Source organism: Elaeis guineensis, chromosome 1 (genome assembly GCF_000442705.2).
Source record: "Elaeis guineensis isolate ETL-2024a chromosome 1, EG11, whole genome shotgun sequence".
NCBI classification, from domain to species: Eukaryota; Viridiplantae; Streptophyta; class Magnoliopsida; order Arecales; family Arecaceae; genus Elaeis; species Elaeis guineensis.
The window spans coordinates 169022949-169033643 of record NC_025993.2 but is presented as its reverse complement, the minus strand read 5'-3'; the positions used below and the strand labels follow the sequence as shown (position 1 = coordinate 169033643).

At 39.7% G+C, this 10695-nt stretch overlaps 1 non-coding gene across 1 annotated transcript; it reads left to right on the top strand.

The window, feature by feature from the left end:
* Window positions 1–1884: 1884 nt before the first annotated feature.
* On the top strand, window positions 1885–1990 carry LOC140854885 (small nucleolar RNA R71). Its single transcript, XR_012137979.1, has one exon. It is a non-coding gene; the product is annotated as a small nucleolar RNA R71 (small nucleolar RNA).
* The last annotated feature ends 8705 nt before the right edge of the window (window positions 1991–10695 follow it).

Here is a 10695-nt window from a genome sequence, read left to right as displayed (position 1 = left end):
TTGATTGTCCATGGAGGAGTGGTTTTATCGTGTGGTGTATCCAACAAGATGTTAACTTCTTTCATATATTCTTCAAAGTCATACACTCCAAAGTGAGCCAAGCAAGTATCTAAGGGGTCTGGTGCTAGAATTGTGGGTGTTGCATCTTCTATAATATCTTCTAGTGTATCTACTTCGAAACAACTATCCATTGATGGTCCTTGGGAAGCACTAAACACATTCAGTCTCAGTTTCTTATTCCCAAACGATACGTCCATGACTCCTATCCTACAATTAATGCATGCATTTGCCGTAGCTAGGAAGGGTCGTCCTAAGATAATGAGAATTTGTCTGGGGTTGCCACTTAGTTCCATGTCGAGAATCAAAAAATCAACTGGAAAGTAAAATTTATCTACCTTGATCAAGACATCCTCAAGCATTCCACGTGGTTCCTTAATTGATCTGTCGGCTAATTGCAGTGTGACTGATGTGGATTTCAGTTCTCCGAATCCAAAAAGTTCATACACCGAACTAGGTAAAAGATTCACACTTGCCCCTAAATTCAGAAGAGCTTTTTCAATATGATAATCTCCTATAACACAGGAAATGATGGGGGCTCTTGGGTCCTTAAGCTTTGGAGGAGTGGCATGCTGGAAGACAGAACTAGCCTGTTCAGTGAGGTGTACTTTCTTTGAGATTTGTGATCTAGATTTACATTTTTGGGTGCACAAATCCTTCAAAAATTTGACATAAGTAGGGACCTGTTTGATTGCGTCTAGAAGGAGAAGATTAATTTGGACTTGCTTAAACAATTCCAACATCTCATCGAGTTTTCCTCCCTTCTTATCTGCAGGAATAGGAGCTTTCAGGGCATCCAAAAATAGGGCTTTAGGCAAGTAAGATAATTCCGGTGCAGTTGGTTCCTTCTCTATTTTCAGGTCCTCCTTGTTCTTGAGTGATTTGGCTTCGGTTAGAGGTTTAGGGTCAGTCTCATTGGTTTTACTAGTATGTTCAATGACCTTCCCACTTCTCAGAGTCATGATTGATTTGGCATGTTCAGAAAAAACTTCTGGGGTATTAGAGCTTTCAATCACAAATTGCCCTCTTAGGTTGCTCTCAGGTTGGCTAGGTAATTTTTCTCCTTCCCTCCTACTGAATGCAGTTGCTAGTTGACCTATTTGGGTCTCTAGCTTAGCAATAGATTGTGTGTGGGAGTTAAGGGTCTGAGTGTTGACTTCTAATCGTTCTAGTGCTTTCAAAATTTTTTTCTCAAAAGCTGAGCTGTGACCAGTAGTAGACGGTTGGGAAACATTTTGAAATTGATGGCATGGTCCATGCCTATATGCTGGGTCCTGATATTGAGGGCGAGGTGCGGCAGGGCCAACCACTGGTTGTGGTCTCCAGAAAAAATTTGGATGATTTCTCCAGTCGAGGTTATAAGTGTTCAAATATGGATCGTTTCCTGATCTGCGAGCTTGTTGGACTTGAGCTTGCTGAACCTGCTCGTGCACAAACTCAGAAAATTGAGGTGCGGCTGGGCATTCACTAACAAAATAGTTCGGACTTGCACACAATGCGCAAACTTCTTGGATAGGGTTGGATGGAATCGGGGATTGTCCAGTATTTAGAAGACGATCTAATTTTTGAGATAGTTCATCTATCTTATGATGGATATCTATGGCATTTCCTACTTCATATATTCTACTTTTCTTTGGGTTTAACATGGGTTTATCTCTAATAGAGGCAGACATATGATGTAATAAATTTTCACTTAAAATTTCAAACAGTTGCCATGCCTCATCCTCACTTTTCAGCATGAATGTCCCACCGCATGATGCATCGACCATTTGTCGATGTCTTTCAGATAGCCCATCATAAAAATATTGGATTAACTGCCACTTGGGTATAGCATGGTGGGAACATTTTTTAATAAGGTCCTTTAATCTCTCCCATGTTTCATGAAATATTTTTCCATCTAATTGGGAAAAACTAGTTATGGCTTTCCTTATTTGATTGATTTTTTCTATGAGAAAATATTTCTTGAGAAACTCTCCTTGCAGCTGGTCCCAGGTTGATATAGTCATGAAATCCAAAGTATGTAGCCAGTATTTGGCTTTGTCCTTAAGTGAGAAAGGGAATAATTTTAACCTAAGAGCATCATCGAAAAAGTTATGAATTTTGACAGTTGAGCATATCTCAAGAAATTCTTCAAGATGTTTATAAGGGTCCTCATTACTAAGTCCATAAAATGAAGGTAACATTTGGATTGTACTGGACTTAATTTCATATTGAGTGGCCTCCACAGGGGGCACTTGAATATAAGGAGAGTAGGTATACGTGGAAGGAGTAAAGTACTCCTTCAATGAGCGTGGAGGATTAGCCTCACCAGGTGCAGCCATGTTTCTAACTCAGATAGTCCTAAGAGTCTTTTCTAATTCTTCATCTAATGGTTGTAATTCAGATTTTAGTGATCGTCGACCTAACATGCAACTAAAAGATCTATATAGGACTATCCTAGTCAAGGATTATTATTATTTTTTTTTATTAAGAGGAGAAGAGAAGAGAGAAAAGAGTTCTAAAAGAGAGATCCTAAGAAGTCCTAAAACTAATGGAAGAATTAGTTGTGGTTAGATTTTAATTACAATCAAGTTAGCACGCAGTAGACTCTCTATCCTAAAGTTTTTCTAGTTCTAGACAGCTCCTAACTGTAGTTAGCCTTCAAGCCCTCCAAGTCGGAGCTTGACCAACCAACTGGCCAGGTAAGTATAAGGTCGGTGGGAGTCCCCCCATTGCTTTCCTTAGACACCAATTAAATTGGCCACGTCAGCAAACAGAACCAATTAAAAACCACCTTCCTTCGGGTCCAGTCGTCCCACAAACCACTTGCCTAGACACCAGCTAGCTGACCAAGTCTAACCCGATTCAACTCTCAGGGTCACTTGTCCTAATGAGCTCGAAATCCTTAGGAGTCAACGTCTAATTAATTTTAGATTAAGGTCTAGGTTATGCAAATGCAAGGGAGTGATTTGTGGGCCAAGGAAGGGTGATCAAATTCTCACCTTATCTGATTAATGGGTTATTACCCTTAAGATTAATTATGGAGATGAGATGCAAAGAAACAAGGTGTCCAATCAAGTTAGAAATTTTTATATTTGAGGTTACGCTATTTTAGTTAAGTGTTATGAAATGTCAATGGCTTTTTTTTTTAAAATTCAACCGTGCCAAGATTCCCGGCAACGGCGCCAAAATTTGATGCATAGTCGTTGATAGCACCAAAAATAACTCTACTCACTACGTAGGTAGGATGAGTCGAAATCGTATCCTCAGAGACCTTGGGCTAAGTTGAGATTGCAAAATAAAAGAAAGAAGCGTTGTTTTTTATTTAGAAAATAAATTATCTTAAAATTGATGTAATTAGAAAATAAAGAGCTCGGAAGTTTTGAATTAATTTTGCACTAGTAGAGTTGTATCTCTTTTTTTTTAATTAAATAGATGTGATTAATCTTAGAAAAAATATCTATCTTTCCTCGGCACGCCCCGTACCCATAGATCATGGCGTGTCTCCGAAAAGTACTAGGTAAACAACTCTTCTTTCCTCGGCATGCCCCGTATCCGTAGATCACTGTGCGTCTCCGAAAAGTAAAAATTGTTCCTAATATTAATCTAACAGAAAAGCATAAATAAAAGCATATGAAAGAGGGTAAATAAAGAACTCATGATGATTTAAATAAAAAGCATAATCTTTATTGTATATAAAGAAATACAAGAAAGTTTAGAACAATAAATCATCTCTGTGTCGTTACAAAATTTCTTCTCCACTCCCGAGACTGCTAGCCTAGCTGCTCATGGAGTAGTCCCTCTCTTTTCCTCTATGCAAGGCTCTAGAAGAATTTCTGGGCTCCCCCTCCAATGAGAGTACAAAAGTCTTTTTATAGGTGTTAGGAGGGAAGAATTTTACATGATTTTCTGATGTGGGACTAAAAAAAATGCTAAAGACTAAAAGATGGATGGATGAGATGGAAAGATCACAAATAAACAAAGAAAATACAAATCTTTCCTCTCAAAGTATTTCTAAATATGAATTTTTTTCCTTTAATAAGCATCTGTTCGTCCGCCAGCAAAAACTTCCCGTGAACCCGCCTGCCGCGCGCCTGCTCGCCGCGCGCCCGCACCTGCACGCTCGCACCCGCACGTCTGCGCACGCCCGCTTGCGATGCCGCGCCTGCCCCGCATCTGTGCTCGCGCCCACGCGCGCTGCGTGAACACTGCTGCGTGAATACTCTTTTTATATTCCAAAAAGAAACTTTTGTTTCTTCGCAATGACGTCTATATTCTTTTGGATTTCTTGCATAGTATCTTCATTTTCTATAATACCGTATGCATCCTTCTTTTATTTTAATTTTATTTTAAGTCTAAATTTCTTCAAACTTGAGTCTTTTTGATCTATGAATCGGACTCTTTGAATCGGCGATCATCTTTCCTGTAAAACATAAAAAGAAGCATCAAATTCTTAATTAATAAAATAAATTAAATATAATTTTTTGCTTTAAATGACTTAAATTAAGTGTTTATCACATACTTTACCTTTTAGATATTTGGATAAATGGTGATAAGCTGAATATCTTTCGACCGATCATAGTCGAGTTAGTATATCTAGTTATTTGCTAAATGGTGGTAAGCCGAATATCCTTCGACTCATAATCAAATCGATATGGTTCCAATTCGACTTGGATCGTATTGACATAGCATCTGCTTAGTTAAAACTTAAGTCGGCATAAACAATCATTCGACTAGAGTCGGCTTTTATAATGGAAAGTCGAAATATAGTCAGTATCGAGATACAGTCGGTATATCGACTTTTATAGTGAAAATCGATATATAGTTGATGTGTCAATTTTTGCAGTGAAAAATCAAAATATAGTTGATAGGAACTGATCGCCCATTTATCGGTCTAATATCACATTGTAGTTGGCCGAAACTTTTATGATTCTGAAATTAAATATTTCATTCTGAGTACTATACACATGAACAACTTTATTGATGATACATCTTTAAGTTGTCAGCATTCTATATTCATGGAATAACAGTTCCTTTAAGAGTTTCCAACCGATATATGTCCGATCTAAGTGTTTCAATTACTCTGTAGGGTTCTTCCCAATTTGAAGATAATTTTTTCTGATCCAAAGGCCTTGAGACTTCTACCTTTCTTAGGATCAGATCTCTTGGACGGAAGACCTTCGGCCTAACTTTTGCATTATAGTACCGGACTATCCTTTGCCGATATGCTGCCATCCGAACTTGAGCTTGTTGTCGGACTTCTGAAAGTAGATCTAGATCAGCTCTCTGACATTCTGAATTGTTTGGCTCATCGTTTTGTTCCACCTTTACTGATGGTAATCTGATCTCAAGTGGGATCATCGCTTTTGTTCCATAAGCCAGATTGAATGGCGATTCTCCCATTAGTATGTGAGGAGTCATTCGATATGCCCATAAAATCGGATATAGCTCTTCCACCTAAAGGCCTTTAACTTCATTCAGTCTAATTTTGAGTCCATGCAGGATTGTTCGGTTTGTTACTTCTACTTCATCATTGGATTGTGGGTGGCCGACTGAGGTGAGTTTGTGCGTAATGTGAAATTTTACACAGAACTCTTTGAAGTTTTGATTGTCGAATTGTTGATCATTGTTAGTGATGATGGTGTGTGGTAGACCAAATCTGCATATGATTGATTTCTGAATGAAGTCTTCCATCTTACTTTTAGTGATTTGCGTCAGAGGTTCAGCTTCCATCTATTTGGTGAAGTAATCAATAGCGACCACTATGACTTCCTCTGATCAGATGCCGGAGAAAAAGGATCAAGTATGTCAATTCTCTATTGTGCGAAGGGCCATGGTGCAATAATTGATGTCAACTGATTGACTGATTAGTATTGTATATTTACATATTTCTGATATGGTTCACACCTGTGAATTAGTTCAACTGTATCTTTCTTCATGGTGGGCCAATAATATCCTTGTTGAAGACTTTGTAAGCTAGAGATTTATTCCCCAAGTGATTTTCACAAATCTTTTCGTGAACTTCTCTGAGTGCATAGTCGGCATCTATCGGTCCCAAACACTTCAGTAAGGGAAGAGAAAATGACCTCTTATATAGTTGACCATTCATCAAAATCTATTGCGAGGCCGTCCATCGAGTCGTTTGGCTTCTGAGGGATCTGTAGGTAGAGTTACATCAATCAAGTACTGGATGATAGGGTCCATCCAGCTTGGCTCATCAGTGATTTGTAGCATTTCTTTGACTTTATCAATACTCAACTATTCAAGGCATTCAACGAATGTCCGACCCAGTACGTTAAAAGAAGTGGTTGTGAGTCACGAAAGTACGTCGGCTCGAGTATTTTCTGCTCTTAGGATATGAAAGATCTCAAAATATTTTAGGATTAACATTAGATCTTTCACCTTTTGAAGATACTTCATCATAATGGAATCTCGTACTTTAAATTTATCCTTGACCTATCCAGCAATCAACTGAGTTGGTGAAGACCTTCAGGCTATCAATATTGAGCTCCTTGACAATCTTTAAGCCGACTAAGAGTGCTTCATATTTGGCTTGATTGTTCAAAGCTTTGAAATTAAATCAAAGGACATATTCAGTTATAGCCCATTCGAAATTGGTGAGGATGAGATTAGCTCCGCTGCCTTTTGCATTAGATGCTCCATCAATATATAGCACCCATGCCGATGTTAAGTCAGGCTCAGGAGTTGTGGCTTGCTTTGTTTTGTCGTTTGATTCATTCTTAAAATTATTATCAGATATTGTATACTCAGCGATGAAGTCGACCAAAACTTGCATCTTCATCGATGGACGTAGGTGATATTGTATATCAAATTCACTGAGTTTTATCGCCCACTTTGTCATTCGACCTGAAGTATCAGGTCAGTGCAAAATTGCCTTCAACAGCTAATCTGTTAAGTTGATAATAGAATGTGCTTGGAAGTATGGGCGAAGTCGTTGTGACGATATGATTAGAGCGTAGATCATCTTCTCCACTTTTGAATATCTTACTTTAGCATTGTGAAGTACCTTGCTAGTATAGTAGATCGATCGTTGAGTTCAGTTTTCATCTTTTTAGACAAGCATCGAACTAACTGCCTCCGTTAATGTTGTCAAGTAGAGATACAAAATTTTTTTGACTTTTAGTTTTGTAAGCAATGGTAGAGACGTCAAATATCTTTTGAGATCTTCAAAAGATTATCGACACTCGTCTGACCATATGAAGTTGTTTGATTGTCTCAAGATTTTGAAGAAGGTTAGGCACCTTTTTATCGACCTTGATATGAATCGACTGAGTGTGGCGATCCTTCCGTTAAGCTACTGTATTTCTTTCTTGGAGCTTAGATATTTCATGTTGATGATAGTTTTTATTTTCTCGAGATTGACCTCGATTCCTCATTGTGATACAAAAAATCTGAAGAACTTCCTAGAAGTTGCTCCGAATGCATACTTAGTCGGATTCAACTTCATCTGATGTCGTCGAAGTGTGCTGAAGACTTCTTCGAGATCCCGAATATGATTAGTAGTTTGAGGATTTTTTACCAACATATCATCCATATAAACTTCCATATTTCGCACGATCTGTGCCTTAAAGATTTTGTTAACTAACCGTTGATATGTGACTCTGATATTTTTTAAACCAAAAGATATTATTTTATAACAATAGATGTCTTTATTGGTTACAAAGACTGTGTGCTTCTCATCTTTGGATGCCATCCGAATCCGATTGTAGCCTACAAAGATGTTTATGAAGCTTAAGAGACGGTGTTCCGAAGTTGCATCGACTAGTTGATCAATTTTTGACAAGAAAAAATTGTCCTTCAGACAAGCTTCGTTTAGATTTATATAGTCGATGTAGATTCTCTATTTTTTATTGACTTTTCTCACCATCACTACATTGGTGAGCCAATCAGGATAATTACCTTCTCTGATGAAGCTAGCTGCGAGGAGCTTGTCGACTTTTTCGTCGATGACCTTCTGCCTTTCAGATGCAAAAGGTCTTTTCTTTTGTCTCACCGGCTTAATCTTTGGATCAATGTTTAGTCGATGGGTTATTACCTCCGGAGGAATACCTGGCATATTAATAGCCGACCAAGCAAAAATGTCGGCATTTATTCTGAGTAAATTTATTAGTTGCTGTCGCTCCGGGTCAGACAACTGTGATCCAATTTAGACTGTCTTCTCAGGATCCTCTTCTTTTAGTGAGATAAAAATCAGTTGCTCAACTGGTTCACCCTTTTTTTTTTATTTTTCTCTTTGATTCAATTTATCAACAGACAAAGAGTCTTCAGATTGATTATTCTGTATAAAAACTAGAAAGCAATGTTAGGCAAGTTATTGATTGCCACGCATCTTTCCGACTCCGTTTCTTGTCGGAAATCAGACTAGTAGATGATAAGTCGAGACTACTGCTCTTAGAGCATTAAGTCCAGATCGTCCGAGTATGGTATTATAAGCTGAGAGAACTCGGACAACCGTGAATGTCACAAGAACAGTACTCTGTTGTGGTTCAGTTCCTGTAGTTAATGAGAGAATGATTTCTCCTTCCACAGTAACCACATCTCTAATGAAGCCGACCAATGGCGTCAAGACTCTCCAGAGTCGATCAGTTGATAGTCGCACTCAGAAGAAAATCGAGTAAAACAAAATATCCATTGAGCTTCCATTATCCACTAAAATTTTTTTTACATCATAATTTGCTATCATTATCGAAACAACGATATCATCATCATGGAGAGTTTGTATTCTTCGAATATCATCTTTCGAAAAGATAATTATATTGTCAAGTCATCATTCCTTCGCCGACTCTTCTTCGAAAGTTGCCTCCTAGTTCTTCTGTTGTCCGAAGATCATGTTGATTACTCCCATCGTTGATCAATTGTTGAGTGTCTCCTTAGTTTGTAACTGAGGTTGTTGGTCGGTGGGAGGTTAAGTCATGCGATCTCGTCGAAACTTTTCGAGGTAGCCTCATCGAATCAGGATCTCTTTTTCATCCCTAAATTGGATACATTGTTCGATATCGTGACCGTGATCATGATGGAACCGACAGTACTTCTTCCTGTCTCAGCTCCTCGATGGCACTTTCATTGGTGGAGGGTGTCGTAAGTACTCCTCTCCTTCAATCTCCATCAGGATCTACGCACGGAGAGCAGAAAGAGGAGTACAGGAGTCATACCTGTCATAGTTATTCGGCTTTGGACTCCGTCGTTGGGGTGAAGCTCGCTTATTGATAGTCGGCCTACTTGATTCGATCGGAGCTTCATTTTTCTTTTGTTTCTTCTTCTGACCTTTTCCGTCTGTCGGGCGTCGGTCAGAAGCAACTTCATCCGTATGAATGTACTTGTACGTGTGCTCTAGAAATTCAGCATAGGTCCGAGAGAGAGTTTTGTCTAGAGAGTAGGTAAATCTGGATCCCCCTCAGACCCCTCTTCATGGTCGATATGGTCATATCTTCATTGAGGTCCCTGACCTCAAATGTGGCTATATTGAAACGGACCACAAAATTCTTCAACATCTCTGTCCCACCTTACTTGATGGAAAAGAGACTATCTGATGTTCGTGATAGCCTTCGGCTAGTACTGAAGTGGGCCATGAAAGAATGCTCAAGCTGCTCGAAAAAGTTAATACTTTCTGACTGAAGCCCAAAATACCAGACTCAAGCAGCCTATCGAAGAGTTATCGGGAAGTCAATGCATAAGAGGACGTCAGTTGCCCCTTGAATCATCATGAGAGCCTTATAGCTCTCCAAGTGATTGATCGAGTCGGTGGAGCCATCGTATGGTTCCATCTGCAGCATCTTGAATCGAGAGAAAATCGGTTCATTCAGGATGCACCAAGAGAGAGGTTAAGTGGTATGGAAGTCGTAGTCATTGGAAGACTTCTAACCTTCCACCTGAAGTTGGACAAGCGGACGATCAATCTCTTTGAATCTATGTTCGTAGTCGTCAAGCCACCGTTACTAGAAAACTCTAGAGGTAGACCCCCTGAAGAGCTTGAAGAGGGAGAAGCAGAAGGTGTTCGCGGCCGTTTCTCTTTCTTGATACTATGTGCACGAGAAGGAGAGGGAGAACGTCGCGAAGGAGAGGGAGAACGCCGCGAATGATGGGTGGCACAGTGAGAGTGCTGAGAATGCAGTTGTTCATCTCGATGAGAATGTTGAGACGATCATCGCTCTGGAGATGAAGAAGGCGAGCACTGTGGTGGATGGCGACTGTGCCTAGATGGCACTGACTGAACCACCGGCTGCTCCACCGACGGCTGCTGCTGTTGGATTTGTTGCTGCTGGAGGCTTTGGACCGCCTTCATCAAAACCTTCATTTGCTGCATGAGTGCAGCAATCTGTGCGTATGTGGTGACCACAGGACGCGAAGAACTGGACTCTGCCACTGGAGGTGAGGGAGAAACATCTTTCCGACGAAAAGACTGCCTCACCAATCCGGTCGAGTGTTGAGCTCTGATTTTCGACATGGTTGATTATAGTTTTTCCTTACCTGGCACGCTAATCTGTTGCGATCAATCCTCTATCGCCTGTCGTCTATCGCCGATGATGAGCACCTGCAAAATAAAGCCCTCATAGATCGAAATTGTGTCCGGCGGGGACCCTCCAATGCTTAAGTCAGCAAAAAATTGGTGAACAGTAGATAATGAGTAATCGAAATGGT